Source organism: Ovis canadensis, chromosome 4, assembly GCF_042477335.2.
Source record: "Ovis canadensis isolate MfBH-ARS-UI-01 breed Bighorn chromosome 4, ARS-UI_OviCan_v2, whole genome shotgun sequence".
Lineage (NCBI taxonomy): Eukaryota > Metazoa > Chordata > Mammalia > Artiodactyla > Bovidae > Ovis > Ovis canadensis.
In genome coordinates, this window is record NC_091248.1 from 26,378,830 (window position 1) to 26,403,100 (window position 24,271).

At 42.7% G+C, this 24,271-nt stretch overlaps 1 long non-coding RNA gene across 1 annotated transcript; it reads right to left on the reverse strand.

Moving 5' to 3' along the window:
• Positions 1–14,309: 14,309 nt before the first annotated feature.
• LOC138439139 (uncharacterized) lies at positions 14,310–18,905 on the reverse strand. Its single transcript, XR_011256585.1, has 3 exons — positions 18,187–18,905; positions 15,744–15,841; positions 14,310–15,017 (listed from the first exon to the last, which is right to left on the reverse strand). It is a non-coding gene; the product is annotated as an uncharacterized lncRNA (long non-coding RNA).
• Between the last annotated feature and the right edge of the window lie 5,366 nt (positions 18,906–24,271).

The following is a 24,271-nucleotide window of genomic DNA, read 5'->3' on the forward strand; positions in this document are numbered from 1 at the left end:
TTCCCAAAGCTCCAGCTTCATTTATCTTCTCCTACAGACCTGAATTGCCTCTTGTCAAGATCAACAGGAGCCTCCATATTGCTAAATCTATTGATCAGTTCTTAGGTTCCACCCTGCTTAACCTATGTTTGACAGAGTCAATTTACTGCCCTCTCCTCCACTATGCTTCCAGGATGTCACCATTTCCTGTTTCCCACTACCTCCACAGCCATTCCTTCACAGTCCTAGATACTAGACCCTCTTCATTCTGTCAGTCTGAACTGCAGTTCCCCAAAGCTCAGTCCTCAGAACCTCAGGTGATATTACTTAAGGATTGAGTGCTGCTGCTGCTAGGTCGCTTCAGTCATGTCCAACTCTGCGACCCCATAGACGGCAGCCCACCAGGCTCCCCCGTCCCCGGGATTCTCCAGGCAAGAACACTGGAGTGGGTTGCCATCTCCTTCTCCAATGCATGAAAGGGAAAAGGGAAAGGGAAGTCGCTCAGTAGTGCCGAACTCTTAGCAACCCCATGAACTGCAGCCCACCAGGCTCCTCTGTCCATGGGATTTCCCAGGCAAGAGCACTGGAGTGGGTTGCCATTGCCTTCTCCAAGGAGTGAGTATAAATAGTCAAATGGCTTTAAACCTTATATTTGGATATATTTTGATGTCTACCAGCCAAATTTATGTCTTTAGTCTGAACTTCTTCCCTGAAATTCAAATCTAGATACCTGAATATCTCTATTTGAATATTCAAAAGACATCTCAGACTTAACAGGTCTAAAACTAAGCTTCTCCACTACTGGCCGCAAACAAAAACACTCATAGTCTTTTGTTTGTTTGTTTTAAGAGGCCTGGCTTTTTTTCCTTTTCTGCTGTGCTGCCTCTTCATGGCTGCACAGGGGCTTTCTCTAGTTGCAGCGAGTGGGGGCTTCTCTAGTTGCGGCGAGTGGGGGCTTCTCATTGTAGTGGCTTCTCTTATTGCAGAGCATAGTCTCTAACTGTATGGGCTTCAGTAGTTGCAGCACACACAGAAACACCCAGTCTTTTTCTCAGTAAATGGCAACTACATTGTTCAATTGTTCAAAAAATTTCAACTCTTAGACTTTTTGTTTTATACTTTAGTAAATCTTGTTATTTTCATCTTCAAAATAGGTCCATAATTCAGTAATTCAACCACGTTTCATCATCTCCAATGTGACCACCCTGTTCCAGAAGTCTGCTGGCTCTTTCTTGGGTTATGGTACTCGTCAGCTTTTCCCTTTGTAGGTCTGCCATACTTCCTCTTTTTACATACCTATGCTTTTCAGCTTCCATCTCGCCCCTCCTTAGAACATAATCTTTCGAGGACAAGGTTTTTATTTTACTCACCTATGGTATCCACAGCTCCTAGAATAATACCTCATAATTACTTGCCAAATGAACTAATTAATAAAAGCTACAGAAATAGTATCAAGTACTAATCCCATACAGGGCAGGTGGGCAGCCCTGCAAAATGATGAAAAGGAAAATTATTTTCCCAGCTGCCTTCTTAGTGATTTGGACAAGAGGCTAAAAATATGCTTTATTTGAGTTTTAGGATATTGATTTGAATACTGTTACAAAAAATTTAACCCACTTACATGGTCAGATAAAAAATGAGTACAAATAGTCACACAGCACATAACCTGTCACTCTGCAGCAAATAAGGGTCTTTGTGTGGCCTCCCAGGTGGCACTAGTGGTAAAGAATCTGCCTGCCAAAGCAGGAGATACAAGAGACCTGGGTTCGATTCCTGCATCAAGAAGATCCCCTGGAGTAGGAGATGGCAACCCACTCCAGTATTCTTGCCTAGAAAATTCCATGTGCAAAAGAACCTGGTGGTCTACTGTCCGTGGGGCTGCAAAGAGTCTGAGAGAACTGAACAGGTGAGCCTAAGGGTTTTTGCGGCCTGGATGGAAGCCACTTGCATTCCTGAGTGCTAGCCATGCTAGGTAGAACAGGCTCTTACTTGCTGTGCATTCTACTATTTTTCATTCTCTTACTTTATGCTGGGAAAAATGTCAATTGCAATTTGTCATTGTACTTATGCTATTATATTTGTTATAGTAGCGGGGATTATTTGGAATCCTATCTCTACCAAAAGTGGAAAATGAAAAGATAAACTAGGAAGGCTATGTATTTTAAAAAGAGAGTGTGCTTTTTGTGGAAGTAAAAAATATTCTTCTGTGTTCAGATAAAATGTGACTGTGTCATAAAACTACTTAAAAATGCCACTTCAAAAACCATTATGAAATCAACTCTACTAAAAATTATTGCCAGTACATAAAAATGTGTATGTGGGTGCCAGTATAAGTAAAACTCAGATTAATGAATTAAATAAAAGCCTGAAATTTCAACCGGACTTTAATGAAAACTTATTAGATAATACATGCTGTGAAATTCAGGTATATATTAAATGAAAAAATTACATCAGAATATGTAACAGATGGTAAGTTTTAAAATCATATCCATTGAATGTACCAGAAATTACATGCCAAAAAATAAGCTTTGAAAATAGAAAGCTAATGAGGAAAACTTATCTCCTTCAGTATATCAAGATATGGCCACCTAATTATATTTGTGCTTACACTGAGAATTCTAATGTAACCAACTCAGAAATATATCAATGTCCTATTCATTATAAGAAAATGATATACTGATTGATTGAGGAGATCCTAAAATTTGATATAGGATGAAAACAGTCACTGATATCATAAACTGGGAGTGTTTGGTGGCTTATCTTATGGACAAGTCAGTGTTTTCTTTGATTAATTAGATGTACCATATGGGAGCCTGCTATATAAAACGGGGTTACATGGCATTGTACTTAGAGTTCTTTAGAACTATCGAAAGAGATTAAAATTTTTTCATAATTCAAGAGAAAATGACCATTAGCCTGGTTTTAAAGACTGAAATAAAGATGGCCTATTTTGATTGGCTATTCAACTCATCTTACCAGTTTGAATATTTCTCTGCAAAGACATTCAAAACTGATTGAATATATGACTCGATTTGTTCATTCTCAGGATAGCTGAGATTTGGAGAAATGTATCTGGCAACATATTTATTCTGGTTCGTTTTCTTACACTAAAAATGGTTTCTACAGAGGGAACAGTTGGCACCTACCTTCGCAAAATTATAGGGTTGAAGACTAAATTCTAGAAAACTTTTTCTTGTTTTAAATTTTATAAAATGTAAAAGCACTATTCATTTTCCTTTTCATATTAATAGTAATAGTACAAGTGAACTATGAGGGGAAAGTGCGAGTTATATGGCTCAATATGGTACCAAATCCTAAATACAACAAAATCCGAATACCTGAATTCTAGGTAACACCAGGAGTAGTTGCTTTAAAATATAACAGTTATACAGGTATCTTATCCATTATGAAGAATTTGGGGAGCTATGAAACAGGATAAAATGAAATGCTTTGTCTTTAAAGGATTCAAAGATAAAATTTTTACTAAACATCATAGTGGAAAAAAAATCTGACATTTTTACATCTTAAGAAAAAATGGTACCAAGATTCTTTTTCCAAATTCGAGGTAAACCAACAAAGAAAAACTTTTGCATTTTTTATTTTCAAATTTAAAATATCTCCAATATTATAAACATATGTTATATTAAAGGCTTACACCATCTTACATTAAAAATGAAAAGGTTATCTGGTAGTTGTGGGTCTTTTTTTCTTTAATTCTTAGCTTTCTTTACTCTCTAATCAAAGTACTTGATTTTTGACTGTAGTTTTTTCATAACTAGGTCAGTATGTTTTGTTTTGTCTCATAAATCATAGGATCAGTGTGAGTCGCTCAGTCATGTCTGACTCTGTGACCCCATGAACTGTGGCCCGCCAGGCTCCTCTGTCCATGGGATTCTCCAGACAAGGTAAATAATACTGAGAGCATCTTCTATGTTCTCCTCACCTCCCCTCAGTAAACAGCAGCCAACAGTTTCTCCTGTGTTTCCTCCTTCAGTGGAAGGTAGCACCATCCTTCTTTCTCCCCAGTGGAAAATCTAGGAATCATTCTCAACTCTTGTATCTTTCTCATACATTCCATGCAGTCCATTTCTTAAATCCTTTTCAGTCCTCATATTTCTCTTCTCTCATTGCTACTGCCTCTTTTCAGGCTCTTATTATTATTTCTCCTCTAGAATCTGGAAATATCTGGTTTTGCTTTTATCATTATCTAGATCATTTTCTTCTTCCTTTCTCTTTCACTGTTGCATATTAAATCAGATTCTGGCCAATGAGGTCAATGAAATTAAAATCTCATAGGGTAGATGAAGATTAGTATTTCTTATATGTTCTGCAGCCACATATTGTAGAATGTGGCTAGGTTGAGACTCAGTGTTGGAGAAATTTCAAATGTTTTTGCCAGTCTTTGTACAAAGTCTTCATTATCTTCAAGACGGTTTGTCGTTCCCTTCTCCGGGGGATCTTCCTGACTCAGAGATTGAACCTGGGTCTCCTGCATTGCAGACGGACTCTTTACCATCTGAGCCAGCAGGGAAGCCCTGATTAACAGGATCCTACTGTACTCTGTGAGACTAGACTAGATAGGTTTGGAGTAGCAAGACGAGTTTTTTCCTAAGTGATTCAGGAGAAAAGTAGTGACAGCCATCTCTGATGTAGAGAGGGTAAACTAGAATTAAGAACCCACCTCACCTCCTTCCATCTCACCCTCACCTCAGGACACTATCAGTAAGAAAATATAATGGAAAAACATTTACTTGAAGACCAAAAGGCCCAGCACTTTCAAAACACATTCACGAACAAGGGAAATAGAGCTGGAGCACTTAGAGATTATGACATTTTAAAGGGAAACTGTAGAAAAGTAATGTATGGGCATGGCTATCCAAAAAAGAATTTACATAGAAATAATGGAAGGAACACACACATACAGTGGAAGGAGTAGGAATTGTATTGAAACAATTGGATGTGTAGACACATTAAGCTCTAGCTATTAATGTGGAATATATAGATTAATAGAATATAAAACAAGTATTTTTATTCAGAAAATATTAGAATAAGGTAATATTTGATTTCACATTGCTAAGGAAAGATAGACATAGTCTTTAAATAGTCCAGAGACAACTGCTTAATTATGGGAGTGTGTACACGCATGGGTAATCACTCAGTCGTGTCTGACTCTTTGCAACCCTATGGACTGTAGCCCACTAGGCTCCTCTATCCATGGGATTCTCCAGGTAGGAATAGTGGAGTGAGTTGCCACTTCCTACTCCTGGGGATCTTACCAAACCCAGGGATTGAACCTGAGTCTGAGTGGGGGCAATAAATTCCCTTTCTTACTCAAGACTGTATATTGTCACTCTGTTTATTTAACTTAGATGCAGAGTATTGAGCTGGGTGCGAAATGTCAGACTGGAAGTGAAATGCTGGGCTGGATGAAGCATAAACTGGAATCAAGATTGCCAGGAGAAATATTAGTAACCTCAAATATGCAGATGACACCACCCCAATAGCAGAAAGCAAAGAGGGACTAAAGAGCCTCTTGATGAAGGTGAAAGGACAGTGAAAAAGCTGGCTTAAAACTCGTTCAAGAAAACTAGGATCATGGGATACAGTCCCATTGCTTCATGGCAAATAGATGAGGAAAAAATGGAAACAGTGATAAACTTTATTTTCTTGGACTCCAAAATCACTGTAGACAGTGACTGCAGCCATGAATATAAAAGATGCTTGTTCCTAGACAGCCTATTAAAAAGCAGAGACCTCACTTTGCCAACAAAGGTCCATATAGTCAAAGCTATGGTTTTTCCAGTAGTCGTGTACAGACGTGAAAGTTGGACCATAAAGAAGGCTGAATGCCAAATAACTGATGCTTTCGAACTGTGCTGCTGGAGAAGACTCTTGAGAGTCCCTTGGATTGCAAGGAGATCAAACCAGTCAATCCTAAAGGAAATCAACCCTGAATATTTGTTGGAAGGACTGTTGCTTAAGCTCCAGTACTTTGGCCACTTGATGCAAAGAGCCAGTTCATTGGAAAAAACCCTGATGCTGAGAAAGATTGAGGGCAGGAGGGGAAGGGAATGACAGGGGATGAAATGGTTGGATGGATCACCAACTCAATGGACATGAGTTTGAGCAAGCTCTGGGAGTTAGTGATAGACAGGGAGGCCTGGGGTGATGGAGGCCATGGGGTTGCAAAGTGTTGGACATGACTGAGTGACTGAATAACAACTCCATATATCAAAAGATATTTAAGGAGATTAAAGGATTTAAAGACATACAAAAGAATAAATAGAAAATGTACATTAAGAAGTCCAAGCGCATACTGCTCACCACCCAACAGGTCAATTAGTTGAGAGATGAGTTGCTAGGGTAAGGAATAGTGACTTTATTTCCAAAGCCAGCAAAGTGAGAAGATGATAAACTGCTCTTCAATGAACCAATGTCACAAAAAAACATCTTCTCTGATTTAGAACTCAGGCTTCTTTGATAGGGGGAAGGGATAGTTAGGGAATTGGGATGGACAGGTACACACTGCTATATTTAAAATGGATAAGCAACAAGCACCTACTCTATAGCACAGGAAACTCTGCTCAATGTTATGTGGCAGCCTGGATGGGAGGGGAGTTTGGGGGAGAATGGATACATGTGTATGCATGGCTGAGTCCCTTCACTGTTCACCTGAAACCATCACAACATTGTTAGTCAACTATACTCCAATATAAAAGTGTTTGTTTTTTTTTTTAAGTTCAGAGAGAGGTGAAAGGAATATTGAGATCATCAGGAAGAGAAGGTATTCACATTGTGAAGAGGGAGGGTGAGTTCCCAGGGTCTCCATGCCTCACTGAAACCTGCATAGTCCATTCCCCTACGAACAATCCTCTGCTCCTTTCTGTAGCCCATTAAAGTTCTGAGAAATGTTTTTTAAAAAAGAATTCAGGCCTCTTTTATATTAAAACAGAGTGGGGGAGGTAAAATCCTAGAAAGGATGTGTTAATTTCTTACTGCCTAAGACTGTTCACAGGTGGGCCTGGTCAGCATGTTTCCTGTGAGCCAGACAAAACTATTTTAAGTCAATGCTTACTTCTTGGGAGGCAGGGTTCCCAGAGATGCACCATTATGTATAATTTAGGCTTATAGGCAATATCCCGTTAGTGGTTAATTTGTAATAGAACACAGAGTTTCTTCCTTATTATAGTTTCCACTGTCAATGATCCATTTCAGAATCCTGTGGGAAAAGGGACAAAGATCTCCCTAATTCCAGCTGCAAAGGGATGACAAAGAGGTGATTACAGAATGCAACTGATCAACCTTGAACAGAAAATATTCCTTAGAATCTTTTGATCAGTTCAGTTCAGTTCAGTCACTCAGTTGTGACCGACTCTTTGCGACCCCATGAATCGCCTCACACCAGGCCTCCCTGTCCATCACCAACTCCCGGAGTTCACTCAAACTCACGTCCATCGAGTCGGTGATGCCATCCAGCCATCTCATTCTGTCGTCCCCTTCTCCTCCTGCCCCCAGTCCCTCCTAGCATCAGAGTCTTTTCCAATGAGTCAACTCTTCGCATGAGGTGGCCAAAGTATTGGAGTTTCAGCTTTAGCATCATTCCCTCCACAGAACACCCAGGACTGATCTCATTTAGAATGGACTGGTTGGATCTCCTTGCAGTCCAAGGGACTCTCAAGAGTCTTCTCCAACACCACAGTTCAAAAGCATCCATTCTTTGGCGCTCAGCTTTCTTCACAGTCCAACTCTCACATCCATACATGACCAGTAGTACCACCCTATTTCCTTTTTCATCTACAACTATCTGAATCTGGTTTAAGCCCTTAGCACTTTATTGTCTAATTTAATCGAACTTTGGGTTTTGGTTCCTGGTCCCAACACATATAAATTCCTATGCCATTTATTTGGACAAAATTAAATATGCTGACCCTTCTCTAGCTACAGTGAAATTATAATGAACACTTGTTTTTTGTTTTTTTTTTTTTGTTTTTTTTTTGAGAGAGAGCGAGCAAGGTAGTCTTCTAAGAGTTCACAAACCCACTGCTTTCCAGGCCTCTCAGAAATAGGGTCATTTTTTGATGATAGTGGTACTGCTTTTTATCGCAGTGTGATGAATCCATGGCTTACTCCAGCCAACTTGACAGACGAATGCATGGTAAACAATAGCATGTGTGGCCCTGTCCACTTTGCAGTCAGCTGATGTGCAGGCCCTTATTCTCTCCGGGTGTTAGGAAGGACTCAGCCTCCAGGCCAGAAAGGGTGTAAAGCAACTTCAGCGGGAAAGGCTACTTCTGGTGGAAGCAAACTCACGAGCAGGGGTTGTTATAGGGTCCAAGGTTTTAGCATAATTGGCAATTTCTGGGTCTTTAGAGCATGTAGAGATTCTCTCACCCAGGCAGACACCTGGAATGGCTGACCATACCATATTCCAAAGGGGCTTAATTTAAGCCCACTTCTAGGAGCCACTCTGATCCATAGCAGGGCCACTGTGGAGGCCTTATGCCAAGTTAAATTAGTCTCCTGACATTTTAGCAATGCTCCTTTTTAACAGATGATTCATTTTCTTGGTTTTCCTCTATTGATTGTGGTCTCTGAGATGAACATAGTTTCTAATTAATTTGCAGCGCTTTAGACACCTGTTTAATTATACTGAAGACAAAATCAGTCCCACTGTCGTTTTGAAGGGCATGAGGCAATCCAAATCGGGGAATAATTTCCCTAAGCAGGACTTTAACCACTTCAGAGCCTTTTTCTGTCTGGATGGGATATGCCTCCACCAGCCTGAAAAAGTACCCAAAACACTGGCAAGTCTATGAAATTTCCTGCAGCTGAAGGCATTAGAGTAAAGTCTACCTGCCAGTCCCCAGTGGGGCAGGTTCCTTTGTGTTGAGTCCTCATCTGGGGAGGTCTGACAGCAGTCTTCAGTTATTTTTAAGCACATTTCATGCAATTCTGAGTAACTTCCTGATGGTCTTCTGTAGGTTGCTGTTTTTCTATCACATTTGATTCTTTGCAACCCTATGGACTATAGCCAGCCAGTTTCCTCTGCCCATGGGATTTCCCAGGCAAGAATACTGGAGTAGGTTGCTATTTCCTTCTCCAGGGCATCTTCCCAACCCCAGGACTGAACCCACATCTCCTGCATTTGCAGGCAGATTCTTTAACTTTGAGCCACCAGGGAAGCCCAGCGGAATATTGCTCAGCCATGAAACAACAATGAAATAATGCCATTTGCAGCAACAAGGATGGGTCTAGAGATTATCACACTAAGTGACCTGTAACAGACAGAGAAAGACAAATATTATAACCTATATATGGAATTTGGGGAAAAAAAAGATACAAATGAACTTGTATACAAAACAGAAATAGACCTGCTCACACAGAAAACAAACACGGTTACCAAAGCAAAACAGGAGGGGGAGGGATAAATTAGGAGGTTAGGATTAACATGTAATCACACTACTTCATATAAAATAGATAACCAACAAGGACCTACTGTATAGCACATGGAACTATACTTATTATTTTGTAATAACCTATAAGGGAAAAGAATCTGAAAAAGAATATATATGCGTGTGTGACTGTGTGTGTGTATAACTGAATCACTGCTACACGCCTGAAACCAACACAACATTGTAAATCAAACTACACCTCGCTTTTAGAAAGGAATGAAAGAAAAAGATGGCATTTAGCTTTGCATCTTCTTTTTGCTGTCATTGTTCCCTGCTGAAGATTTTAAAAGCAACGTCTACCAACTGAGAAAGCTTCACTCCAAATGCACCATTTAACGTTTGCAACTTTCTCCTGATATCTGACACACTTTCTTTTTTTTTTTAATTTTTAGTTTTTTATTTTTTAAATTTTAAAATCTTTAATTCTTACATGCATTCCCAAACATGAACCCCCCTCCCACCTCCCTCCCCAGAACATCTTTCTGGGTCATCCCCATGCACCAGCCCCAAGCATGCTGCATCCTGCGTCTGACACACTTTCCCCGAAAAAGCAGTCAAATTTACCATTCTCGTATTTTCAGGGGTCTCGGGATCTATATCAGGATAGTATCTGTAGCCTGATCAATATTTTTCAAAAATTCAGAGGTGAGGCAGAGCAGCGGAACTGCCTGCAGGTTCGTTCTTGGGCCACGTGGCCCTTTGCAGCACCAACCCACCCAGTGTGCCAGAGTCCCGACACCACGGGAGTGCAGGTGGAGACCCCGTCTTCCTGGAGCCCAGCCCTCCTTCCCCAAAAGCAGCCAGACCTGCATGGTGCATTACATGAGGCACTTGAGGATGGAAAGAAATCTGATTCCTCCCAAGAGAGAAATAAGCCCTTTAAGTTTGTGTTGGTGAGCACAAACTGGGTGCTGAGTGAGCAGGAAGTGATCTGAGGCTGGAATGAAAGGGTTGCTCAGATGTGTTTGGGTCACAGGGCCAAGCCATCTCCCCAGACTATGCCTATGGTTCCGCTGAGCATCCAGGCATCATCCCCCCAAATGGCAACCTGGTCTGTGTGGGAGCTTCTAAACCTGGAATGACCAGAATGGTCTCCTTCCTGGGCTCCCCATTCTTGGATGTGCCATACAAGGATCTGGTTCCTCCAGCTATGCACAGCAAATCTGCAGGTAGCTTCTCCTGATGCTCCACTACTCTCTGTAGAAACATCTTCCCTGGCTGACTCTGTTCTGTCACTGGCTTTGCTCATCTCCTTTCTCCTCACATGGGTGTTGACCTGAACTATGGGCCATAAATCTCGTTACTCGTTTTCGTCTGTTTTCATTTTGAAGATTGAGTTTCAGTCTTTTGGATCTAAGTTTCCAGTTAGGTTTTAGTCAAGTATTAACAGCACAAGTTATGGGTTAACTTTAGAACAGAAATCAGTATATGTGTGTGTATGCGGCTGGGGGGAGGTGATGCAAAAATCTGTATCTTATTTTTTTGGATGAAAGTTTTATTACATTCTAAACACTCTTGTTGCTGTTGCACTGCAAAGTCATAGTAGATTTGAGGTGCTTTTGAGGGCCAAGTTACTCTCCAAGTTTAGAGATGTCTTTGGGTTGAATTAGAAGCCCAACCCAAAACTAAAATGGGAGAGTCTTTGCCTCTACTGTCCCACCCCCACCATCCCCTGTATCTGTCCCCAAGCCAGCAGGGACCTCTGAAGCCTTCTTCATAGCCTGGTTTTTCTAACGGATATTCAGGATTCTTATAATCTCATAATCATCCAGGCACCACTTCTTAAATTTTAAAAACTTTAATTGAAAGTTAAATTGAGGGTGTTGTTGTAGACACTTAATACCCATGAAAGCCCAGCCATCATGACAAATCCTGTTGCCTCAAGAAAATGAGGTTGGTCATCACAGCTTCAGCATCTCTTGGTTTTTATGCTCAGCAACCACTACTGATCTCAGAGTTCCTTGGCTTCTCCTTGCCCCCCACCCTTTTGCTGTCCTGTGTAGTGATTTGGTGAGAGCAATTGCTGTCTACTCCCCCCGTCCCCAGAGGCTTCCCAAGTGGCACCTTGGTAAAGAATCCCCCTGCCACTGCAGGTTCAATCCCTGAGTCGGGAAGATGGCAACCCACTCCAGTATTCTCACCTGGAGAATCCCATGGACAGAGGAGGCTGGCAGGATACAGTCCCTGGGATTGCAGAGTCAGACGTGACTGAGTATGCACGAGTGCACGCGTGCACACACACATTCTCCCCTTCAACACACACACACATGAGTTTCAAGTTTTATTAGAGCAATAAAAGTGGTTTATGTTGGCTTAAAGAAAAAATGAGGCATCTTTGTTTTTTGCCGAATTTCCTGAATTTTGTTCAAACCCTTTTGCTCTGGTACCTCTTTTCAAAGCCCTGCCAAGATGAACTTATGACAGAGCTCTAATAAGGGCATTCCTCACTCACTGGGGTTCCGATTTGGCTTGGTCGAGGGTACTGGCAAGTGCGCTTCCAGTGTGCCATTTGGGTCTATTAGGTGGAGCTGGTACACTTCTTCCCTGGCCTTATCAATGACCTTTCAGCTCCTGTAAGCATATCCTCCCTCTAAGGAGGGCTGCCATCTTTCCCATTAAACAAGTCTGAGAAGGAGAAAGGACCATGGATTCATGGAAACCCGGGTGCCTGCCATTTGTATTAAGACCTCCCGCAGAATATCAGCACAAGGGAAATTGCCCTGCTCCAAAGTGGCTCCTGGTCCAAACTGAGTGCCTGGTGCATTTAAAGGTGGTGCCAGTCTAGGTTTCTGTGCCCCAGGAACTAACACAGGATTTTCTAATTGACTCTATGAGGAGGTGGAGCCAGTCTGACCACTTCCTAATCTCCAATGTAGGGAACTGGGACTAGACAGGATCAGGAGGCAGGGCTTTGTCGGTTGCTCAGTGGTAAAGAGTCTACCTCCCAATGTAGGAGATGCAAGTTCAACACCTAGGTTGGGAAGATCCCCAGGAAAAGGAAGTGAAACCCACTCCAGTATTCTTGCCTGGGAAAACCCATTGATGGGGGAGCCTGACAGGGCTACAGTTAATGGTGTCGCAAACAGCCAGACACAACTGAGCAACTAAACGACAAAACAAAGAACAGGAGGCACTGGCAGGGGTGGGTCTATTGGCATAACAGCTGGGGGAGCTGGGACAGTCAGCTCGGCCGGAGCTTGGCGCAACATATCCTCACCCTCATCCCCCCCCCTTTCTTTTTTCATGTATGACAGATTTTCCCTTGGGGCTTCCTTGGTGGCTCAGATGGTGAAGCATCTGCCTGCAATGCAGGACACCTGGGTTCAGTCCCTGGGTTGGGAAGATCCCCTGGAGAAGGAGATGGCAACCCACTCCAGTAGTCTTGCCTGGAGAATTCCATGGACAGAGGAGCCTTGTAGGCTATAGTTCAAGGGGTCGCAAAGAGTCGGACACGACTGAGTGACTTGACTTCACTTCTTCTTTTACCATAAAGGTGACGACTGTCTGGCTTTTCTGATGTAGTAATACAAATGCCACACATAGAGGATTTCATCATTCTTCTTCCCTGTTTCTTCAAAGAATAGCTATAGAGCCATTCAAAGGCCACTATAAAACCATAAAGAGCAATTGATCATCTCTAACCATTGAAAGAATGCCTTTTTGCCGTGACATTAGCCAACCAGGCTGAATCTGGGATGGGATTTTGAGTGATTTTAGGAACCAAGTGGAAACTTTATCTTCTCCCTGAGAATATCCCGCTTTCGGACAAGAACAGATAGGTTTTTTGTTGTTGCTGTTGTTCCTTTCCTCCATTTGACATTCGTCTGTAAATAAAAAATGGTATCAAGACAAAATGAAAAACCTGAAGACCAAAGAGAAAACCCTAAATAAACCCTCAAATTTGGTCTCCGGGTTTTACATAACGCAAGAAACATTAACCCCAAGGCAACATGACTCCTCGGAGAGCTGCTGGATCCACACCAATGAAACAAGAAGCCACAAATGATGTACTTGACCAGCAAGGGTGACAATACAAGGTGCACAGGATCCCAAGGTAACAATGCCTCAATCCCTTGTTGAGAGCCTGCCAGGTATTGTTGCCACACATTGTTACAACTAAAACCTTTCTCTCAGTCGTGGGTTCATAGCTGTAGTCACTTACCCAAAATGTGCTTCAGAGACCTTGCTCCAGGAATAGTGGAAACATTCCCCATTTTTAAAAGACAGAAATACGACAAACAAAATAAACAGCATGCACATGCTGGCATCTGAAGAAACAAAATACCTGTTCACAAGTCAGGTAGAGTCCAAGAACGGTTTTCCCTTTCCAACAGGATGCTTCCCAGGTGGCAGCAGCAGTAAAGAACACGCCTGCCAATGCAGGAGAAGAAAGAGACACAGGTTCAAAACCTGGGTCAGGTAATACCCTGGAGGAGGGCATGGCAACCCACTCCAGTATTCTTGCCTGGAGAATTCCATGGACAGAGGAGCCTGGTGGGCTACAGTCCATAGGGTTGCAAAGAGTTGGACACGACTGAGGTGACTCAGCACACATGCACCCCACTCAAACAGAAAACGAGTTTGGTTTATTCCAGAAAAGAAAACCCAAAGTGGAAGAGAAAGAACTTCCCGCATTTTCACATATCAGAGTGACCTACCCTACTGTACTGAGTCCATCCGTTCGGGGCCGCCAGTTCCATTTTGGTAATCTTGAAGGGAAGACCCTTAGGGCAAGCAGCCCTGATTAAGGACTTACCTGAAAATCCCCCAACTGAGAATGACTGCCCACCAGCAGCAAGGCTCCCGACTCGCTTTGTCAATTTGTTAACCAAATCCAAGTTCATACTTCCCACCAAAGCCAGGCAAGTAAATCAAGAGTTGTTGAGCACGTAATAGCTTTATTTGGAAACCAGCAGACTAAGAACATGGTGGGCTAGTATCCCAAAAAACCGTCTTCCTGGTGAGAACTCAGCCTTCTTTTATACTGAAGAGGGTGGTGTTAAAGTCCTGGTTCCACCCAAACCCCAGAGGGGATGTGTTAATGTCCCCTTCCTTTACCTGTTCACAGGTGGGCCTGGTCAGGATGTTTCCTGTGAGCCAATCAAAGGTACTTTAGCTAAATTCTCATTACCTGGTAGGCAGGGTTCCCAGAGATGGGCCATTATGTATATTTTAAACTTATAGGCAATATCCTTTTAGTGATTAACTGGTAACAGAAGACAGAGGTTATTCCCTATTGCAAGTAAATATTTCAAGATGAGAAAAGATCTACTAAGATTCTGAAGGAGATCAGCCCTGGGTGTTCTTTGGAAGGAATGATGCTCAAGCTGAAGCTCCAGTACTTTGGCCACCTCATGCGAAGAGTTGACTCATTGGAAAAGACTCTGATGCTGGGAGGGATTGGGGGCAGGAGGAGAAGGGGACGACCGAGGATGAGATGGCTGGATGGCATCACGGACTCGATGGACGTGAGTCTGAGTGAACTCCGGGAGATGGTGATGGACAGGGAGGCCTGGCGTGCTGCGATTCACGGGGTTGCAAAGAGTCGGACACGACTGAGCGACTGAACTGAACTGAACTGAAGATCTAGGCAAAAGATAAAACCAGAATTGTTACAGTCCATTACATAGAAATGTCAAACCAATATGCCGGAAGATATTATATAGGAAAACTACAAGCCAGAAAATTTTAGAACATGAGTACTGGACAAAAATGTAAACTAAGGTATTTTCTGAATTTCAGTTGGCTCCTGATTCATTCTATACAGAAGCCACTTCATTCAGATACCTTGATGTACATTACGAAAATCATTTAACTTGGAAGAACATCAGGAAATCACAGGACTCAAAGCCAGGCTTTCTATGGATGTGTTTCAGGACTTAGGGGAGGAGAGGATTAATTTTAATGGCCACAATGTTTAGTTTGCCTTTCTTACACATTTTCCAGACTAATGTTAATTAAGACTAGGTTATACTGAGCAGAAATTTGGAACCTAAATGGCCCATCTGTCTGAGAGTACATATTCCACTTTTTTTTTTTTTCCCTAAAGAGAATCTTGGCCAAACACTAGAGTACTCCCACAGAAACTCCTGATTATTGAGACTACTGAATTTACCCAAAAGGTGTCACTCCTACACTTACTCAACATTCCATTGTCTTACTACGTCCCTCCTAGATCTCTGAAATAGTAGAACTCCACATGGAAGATATCCAGTTTTGAACCTATCAGCTATGGGTTTACCCTGGGCCAAATGTATAAAGGAACATTAAGCATTTGGTTTTTACTATTTCCTCAGATCCTTTAAAATGTACCTCAGAATTAAAGTCAGGCAGGCATCCAGAAAATTCTTTTTGTACCCTCAGGATTCGTCCTTGGTTTGCATCGTCCTTGGTCAGCATTGCAGGACATTCTGCAAAATGGTTCCATGAAATTTATCATTGTGCCCCTGTAAGAATGTTGTTGATTACATTGCACAATGGCCTCTTTATGTGGACTCTCAAGAGTTATTTCATTCTGCCCTTCGCACTGGATATTTGTGCTTCTCCTGAACAGTTAGTTCACTTGCCACATCCTATGGACATTGTGAGTTGGCTTTTCAAACTTGCTGATAAAAACTAGAGTTAAGTCTGTGCTCCATCCCAGAATACAGGGCACTTCGTTACTTATGCCAGCCTCATTCTTAGCCCCTTTATCCCCCTCTCACCTATTTCAAATGATGTTGAAAGTGAAAGTGTTAGTCACTCAATCATGTCCAACTCTTTGCGACCCCATGGACTGTAGCCTACCGGACTCCTCTGTCCATGGGATTCTCCGGGCAAGAATACTGCAGTGGGTAGCCATTCCCTTGATATTATCTGGCTTCATTTTGCCTAGTGCTGTAAGCCATCTTACAGCCTTTTCTGGAACAAGGCAATGCGGTGGTCATAAAGTGTCTTCAGACCACGCCAGCATCACAACAGAGGCATACCCAGAGTAGCTCATAAAATATCCCACAAACGTGCACAGTCCTCCACTTAACTCTTCATACAAACAAGGCCAAGCGTTCTCTTCCTTTCTCTCTACATTGCTTCTTCCTTCTCAGTCAAAGCTGGTTCCTTTTTTTCTTTCTTTACCAAAAATTCCAGTAGTATCTGTGCTGGTTCCTTTTCTAATTCCCAGTTTTGTTTCCCTTTGGAGGTTACTGCTCTGAGGACCAGGTGCCACCCCGCCACGTCAAGATGTTGGTACTCATTTGCCCTCCAGAAAGGGCAGTGACCTCTTCTGTGGACACGTACTTCTCATGGCAACGTCGTTATGCTGCTGCTTTGACCACATCTGGCCCCAGCCAAGTGGCTTCATTTTAAAACACGCTCTCCCCACTAGAATGCAGTCTCAACTGCCCCCTTTTTCCTGTATCCCAGAGGATGCTGGAGGAGTCAGGAAAATTCTTCTGTTTCTCACAGCTTTGATTTTCCTGGCCCTTTAGAAAAACTTGAGACACCGTAACAACTCAGTGGCTCAGACAGTAAAAAATCTGCCTGCAGTGCAGGAGACCCGGGTTCGATCCCTGGGTCGGGGAGATCCCCTGGAAGAGGAAATGGCAACCCACTCCAATGTTCTTGCCTGGAGAATCCCAGGGATGGGGAAACCTGGTAGGCTGCTGTCTATGGGGTCGCACAGAGTCGGACATGACTGAAGTGACTTAGCAGCAGCAGCAGCAGCTTCCACTCAAAGGTCAGAAAGGGCGCTCTGAGAAGATCATATTTAGACTCTGGGAAACTCATACATGGGCTTCCCATGTGGCGCTATTGGTAAAGAACCCACCTACCAATGCAGGAGACATAAGAGACACAGGTTCAATCCCTGGGTTGGGAAGATGCCCTGGAGGAGGAAATGGCAACCCACGCTAGCATTCTTGCCTGGGAAATCCCATGGACAGAGGAGCCTGACAGGCTACAGTTCATAGAGTCACAAAGAGCTGGATACAACTGAAAGGACTTAGCACACAAATTCATACATAGCTAAAGAATTCAAGAGAAGGAGTTTTTTGCCTTTAAGTCACAATTATTTATTTTCATTTTTCAATTTTTTTCTTAATAAAATGCTTACTCATTTCCTTTATCCATATGGGACTAAAAGTTTGCCTTTCAGTAATCTAATTTATACCATTTTTATTACTCTCTTTCCCTCAAATAATGATGTATTTGTGATATTTGTGAAAGGAAAGGGGAAGGGATATAAATTTGAGTAAGAGTAGTGTTAGCGTGTATGAAACACTAAGAAAGTCTCAACCGGGCTGTTTTGAGGAGCCCTGGGTCAAAAATCCCCCATTCAGAGGAATTCTGCCTAAGTGGGGAATAGCTTGGCCAATGGACCCCCATCATGCTCACTATTGGCTTGGGGCCACCCAGGGAAATGAAGACCTCAGCCTGAACAATAAGGCAGGTACATCGGTGCTGTATTTGCAGACCATCCACCACGACTTCCTTCACATCGGGTTCTCTTGAAGGGAGATGTGAACAGGGAGCCTCCACAGCCACCACAGTTCACCACTGGTGGTGGACACGAATCCTCCACACCCACACATTTGTCCTACATAATTTCGATGTGCCACTTTTTCTGATGACGAATTTTCAGAACAGAAGCGAACAGGACACATTACAGTCCTTGTGACTGCAGTTAGCCTTTGGGCCACAGCTTATGCTCACGTCTCCCCTCTCCACCACCAATTCTAAATCTCTTTTGCCCTTAGCCATGCAGTTCTCGGTGGCTTACCTGGAGCTGTGATCCAGACTCCCCTTCTGGCAGGGTCTGAGTTCTCGGCAATCATACCCTTATTAGTGCATCGCTGCTGACGCACGTGTTCGTTTGCAGCTCCAGTAGGACAAGCGAGGAATGAGAGGGACCCTGGTGGGTCACCTTGGCGTCACACACGCCCTTTCCATCTGCCATCATGGAGAAGGAGCCCCACCTCCTACTGTTGATCAGGCTTTTTTGCCCCTTCCAAAATGGCAACTCCTCTTCTTGTATACTGGTTTATCCCATATATGTTTTGAGGGGGCACTTGAACAGCATACCTCCAGGGCAACACAGCAAATAATGAGGGAAGTATTTGAAGTCAACAGGAATGAAGAAACCCAGACGATTACAATTCAATTCATGTGCTACATGGAAGAGAGTGGAAGAAAAAGTTGGAAATCGAGTCTTATACGGGATAATTCTTAATATAGTCAACATAGAATTTTACATAAGCAAGGGAAGGAGGGGAAAAAAATGCAACTTAGTTTTAATGTAATCTCTAATACAGAAAGAATAGCTTAAACATACAGCCAAAAGAAGAACGCGAAATGCAAAGGATTAGGATCATTGATGTTGTTTAGTCACTAAATTATGTCTGACTCTTTTTCCACCCCATGGACTGTAGCCCACCAGGCTCCTCTGCCCATGGGATTTCCCAGGCACAATAATGGAGTGGATTGCCATTTCCTTCTCCAGGGGATCTTCCCAACCCAGGGATCAAACCTGAGTCTCCTGCATTGGCAAGCAGGCCCTTTACCCCTGAGACACCTTGGAATCCCACGACTGAGACTGTTGTTGTTCAGTCACCAAGTCGTGTCCAACTCTTTGAGACTCCACAGACCGCAGCACACCAGGCTTCCCTGTCCCTCACCATCTCCCGGAGTTTGCCCAAGTGCATGTCCATTGAATCAGTGATGCCATCCAACCATCTCATTCTCTGTAACCCTCTTCTCCTTCTGCCCTCAATCTTTCCCAGCATCGAAGTATCCCATCACAATTAGGATACTAATTTATTTTTTTAAAAAAGAAGAGGATTTCTCTTTTCAAAAGAAACGCCATACATAACTTAAAAGGCAAATTTAAAAGTATTTTAGAAATAAATAGACCTGCTTTTCATACTCTTGCCTGGAAAATCCCATGGATGGAGGAGCCTGGTAGGCTGCAGTGCATGGGGTTGCTAAGTCAGACATGACTGAGTGGCTTCACTTTCACCTTTCGCTTTCATGCATTGGAGAAGGAAATGGCAACCCACTCCAGTGTTCTTGCCTGGAGAATCCCAGGGACGGGGCAGCCTGGTGGGCTGCCGTCTATGGGGCTGCACAGAGTCAGACACGACTGAAGTGACTTAGCAATATAAAAAACTCTTACAGTTGACTTTTTAAAGCAAGATTTTCTCCCACTTATAACTGGTGTGTAGTTTGCGATTCCAAATCACTTCATTCCATTTCTTTGGCTACATTACATAAACAGTTTACGTTGGAGGGTACATAGGGAAACAACAGTGCTCAATGCTGGTCATTCTATGGGAGCTTTATTGAGTTTTTCCTTTTTCTTTTTTTCCCCAATGTGCCACAGTGTGCTTTTGGTTACACCTTCTTTAAACATTTTACAGAATAAAACTATTGAGTCTGTACTATATAGAGCAGAAACTTGGGTCCTCAATGGCCCATCTTTTGTGATTAAGAGCAAATTCCAAGTTTGTTCCTGAGGGGCATCTTGGCATGGTCTTTACTCCCCCAAGCCACTCCTGGCACACCAGAATGATGGTTCTTTTGGTTTTCAAGACACAGAGAAAATGTTTCCTTAACCCTGGTCCCCTGCAAGGTACTGTTTAAATTTGCACTCTGAATCAACCAAACAGAACAGCTGGAGGCCAGATATTGCCAGAGGGGTTTTACACTTTCCTAATTATACTGCCAGGAGGAGCAACCTCACGTCCAAGGAGCGGTGGCTGCGCGGGCGCAGGAGGGCCTACAGGAGCTATTCCACGTTCAAGGTCAGGAGGGGCGACAGTGAGGAGATACCCCTTGTCCAAGGTAAGGAGCAGCGGCGGCGCTTTGCTGGAGCAGCTGTGAAGAGATACCCCACGTCCAAGGTAAGAAAAACCCAAGTAAGATGGTAGGTGTTGCAAGAGGGCATCAGAGGGCAGACACACTGAAAACATAATCACAGAAAACTAGTCAATATACTCACACTAGGACCACAGTTTAGTTCAGTTCAGTCACTCAGTCATGTCCGACTTTTTGCAACCCCATGAATCGAAGCACGCCAGGCCTCCCTGTCCATCACCAACTCCCGGAGTTCACTCAAACTCACGTCCATTGAGTCAGTGATGCCATCCAGCCATCTCATCCTCTGTCGTCCCCTTTTCTGCCTGCCCCCAATCCCTCCCATCATCAGAGTCTTTTCCAGTGAGTCAACTCTTCCAATGAGGTGGCCAAAGTACTGGAGTTTCAGCTTTAGCATCATTTTTTCCAAAGAACACCCAGGGCTGATCTCCTTCAGAATAGACTGGTTGGATCTCCTTGCAGTCCAAGGGACTCTCAAGAGTCTTCTCCAACACCACAGTTCAAAAGCATCAATTCTTCAGTGCTCAGCCTTCTATACAGTCCAACTCTCACATCCATACGTGACTACTGGGAAAACTATAGCCTTAACTAGACAGACCTTACTCGGCAAAGTAATGTCTCTGCTTTTCAATATGCTGTCTAGGTTGGTCATAACTTTCCTTCCAAGGAGTAAGCGTCTTTTATTTTCATGGCTGCAGTCACCATCTGCAGTGGTTTTGGAGCCCCAAAAAATAAAGTCTGACACTGTTTCCACTGTTTCCCCATCTATTTGCCATGAAGTGATGGGACCAGATGCCATGATCTTCGTTTCCTGAATGTTGAGCTTTAAGCTAACTTTTTCACTCTCCTCTTTCACTTTCATCAAGAGGCTTTTTAGTTCCTCTTCACTTTCTGCCATAAGGGTGGTGTCATCTGCATATCTGAGGTTATTGATATTTCTTCCGGCAATCTTGATTCCAGCTTGTGTTTCTTCCAGTCCAGCATTTCTCATGATGTACTCTGCGGATAAGTTAAATAAGCAGGGTGACAATATACAGCCTTGACACACTCCTTTTCCTATTTGGAACCAGTCTGTTATTCCATGTCCAGTTCTAACTGTTGCTTCCTGACCTGCATATAGATTTCTCAAGAGGCAGGTCAGGTGCTCTGGTATTCTCATCTCTTTCAGAATTTTCCACAGACCATTCAGGAATGACCTAAATCAAATCCCTTATGATTATACAGTGGAAGTGAGAACTAGGTTTAAGGGCCTAGATCTGATAGATAGAGTGCCTGATGAACTATGGAATGAGGTTCATGACATTGTACAGGAGACAGGGATCAAGACCATCCCCATGGAAAAGAAATGCAAAAAAGCAAAATGGCTGTCTGGGGAGGCCTTACAAATAGCTGTGAAAAGAAGAGAAGCAAAAAGCCAAGGAGAAAAGGAAAGATATAAGCATCTGAATGCAGAGTTCCAAAGAATAGCAAGAAGAGATAAGAAAGCCTTCTTCAGTGATCAATGCAAAGAAATAGAGGAAAAGAACAGAATGGGAAAGACTAGAGATCTCTTCAAGAAAATTAGAGATACCAAGGGAACATTTCATGCAAAGATGGGCTCGATAAAGGACAGAAATGGTATGGACCTAACAGAAGCAGAAGATATTAAGAAGAGGTGGCAAGAATACACAGAAGAACTGTACAAAAAAAGATCTTCAAGACCAAGATAATCATGATGGTGTGATCACTCACCTAGAGCCAGACATCCTGGAATGTGAAGTCAAGTGGGCCTTAGAAAGCATCACTACGAACAAAGCTAGTGGAGGTGATGGAATTCCAGTTGAGCTATTTCAAATCCTGAAAGATGATGCTGTGAAAGGGCAGCACTCAATATGCCAGCAAATTTGGAAAACTCAGCAGTGTCCACAGGACTGGAAAAGGTCAGTTTTCATTCCAATCCCTATGAAAGGCAATGCCAAAGAATGCTCAAACTACTGCACAATTGCACTCATCTCACACGCTAGTCAAGTAATACTCAAAATTCTCCAAGCCAGGCTTCAGCAATACATGAACCGTGAACTTCCTGATGTTCAAACTGGTTTTAGAAAAGGCAGAGGAACCAGAGATCAAATTGCCAACATCCGCTGGATCATGGAAAAAGCAAGAGCGTTCCAGAAAAACATCAATTTCTGCTTTATTGACTATGCCAAAGCCTTTGATTGTGTGGATCACAATAAACTGTGGAAAATTCTGAAAGAGATGAGAATACCAGAGCACCTGACCTGCCTCTTGAGAAATCTGTATGCAGGTCAGGAAGCAACAGTTAGAACTGGACATGGAATAACAGACTGGTTCCAAATAGGAAAAGGAGTGTGTCAAGGCTGTATATTGTCACCCTGCTTATTTAACTTATCCGCAGAGTACATCATGAGAAACGCTGTTGGCTTAAAGCTCAACATTCAGAAAACGAAGATCATGGCATCTGGTCCCATCACTTCATGGCAAATAGATGGGGAAACAGTGTCAGACTTTTTTTGGGGCTCCAAAACCACTGCAGATGGTGACTGCAGCCATGAAAATAAAAGATGCTTACTCCTTGGAAGAAAAGTTATGACCAACCTAGACAGCGTATTGAAAGCAGAGACATTACTTTGCCAACTAAGTTCCATCTAGTCAAGGCTATGGTTTTTCCAGTGGTCATTTATGGGTGTGGGAGTTGGACAGTGAAGAAAGCTGAGCGCCGAAGAATTGATGCTTTTGAACTGTGGTGTTGGAGAAGACTCTTGAGAGTCCCTTGGACTGCAAGGAGATCCAACCAGTCCATTCTGAAGGAGATGAGCCCTGGGATTTCTTTGGAAGGAATGATGCTAAAGCTGAAATTCCAGTACTTTGGACACCTCATGCGAAGAGTTGACTCATTGGAAAAGACTCTGATGCTGGGAGGGGTTGAGGGCAGGAGGAGAAGGGGACGACCGAGGATGAGATGGCTGGATGGCATCACGGACTCGATGGACGCGAGTCTGAGTGAACTCCAGGAGTTGGTGATGGACAGGGAGGCCTGGCATACTGTTAGTCATGGGGTCGCAAAGAGTCGGACACGACTGAGCTACTGAACTGAACTGGACTGAGCTGATTTATACTGCTAACTGTAAATTTTTAGTCTTATTACCTCCATCCTGTTTTATATTATTTGACTACTTTCTATTGCTGTGATTTATTTTCCTCTAACCAATTACCGTTGTCCAAATTTTTTTCTTTTCTACAGATTTAAACCTTTGATATCCCCTTTTTACCAGACCAGAGGTTATCTTTAATTCTTTTCTCAGAGTTCTAATTTTATCTGAGTGGAGACATGTAAAAGGAACAGGGATATTATTGGAACAAAAATTAAAATTGCCCATCACTTCCCCCATGAAACATGTGTACACTTCATCTTTGGCAAGGCGCTCTCTTTGAAAATACCAATGGAGTTATAAGGGGATATCGGAAAGAAGACACCAGAGGATTGGTAAGCCTCTCTCTAAGCATTCTGCTCGTCTTTAAAATACCAGGGGAGATATGTGTTGATAACCAAAATAGGAATGCATACTGGCGCCAACCATGTCCCTAGCATTTTCCCTCAAGGTCAACGTCCTGCATTATTTATTTTGATTTATTTATTTTTGGATAAAGAATATATTTAGATGGCTCAAAAATAAAAATATATATATATATTAAAAGAGGTTTTCTAGGGTTGGTTGAAAAGTTCGCTCAGGGTTTTTGGTAAGATGGCACAAAAACCCAAACAAACTTTTTGGCCAACCCAATGTTTTTAACTCCACTCTTCCTCATCTAATTCTCCCCCACTACATGTAGCCACTTTCACTAGCTTTTCATGTGTTCTTTCAAAGTCCCTTTATATAGCACAAGGAAATACATATTTCCATTTCTTTAACATAAAATATACTATCCAGGTTTCTGTAGTTTTTTTTTTCCACTTAGCAATATTCCTTGCAGATCCTTCCCTATTCATG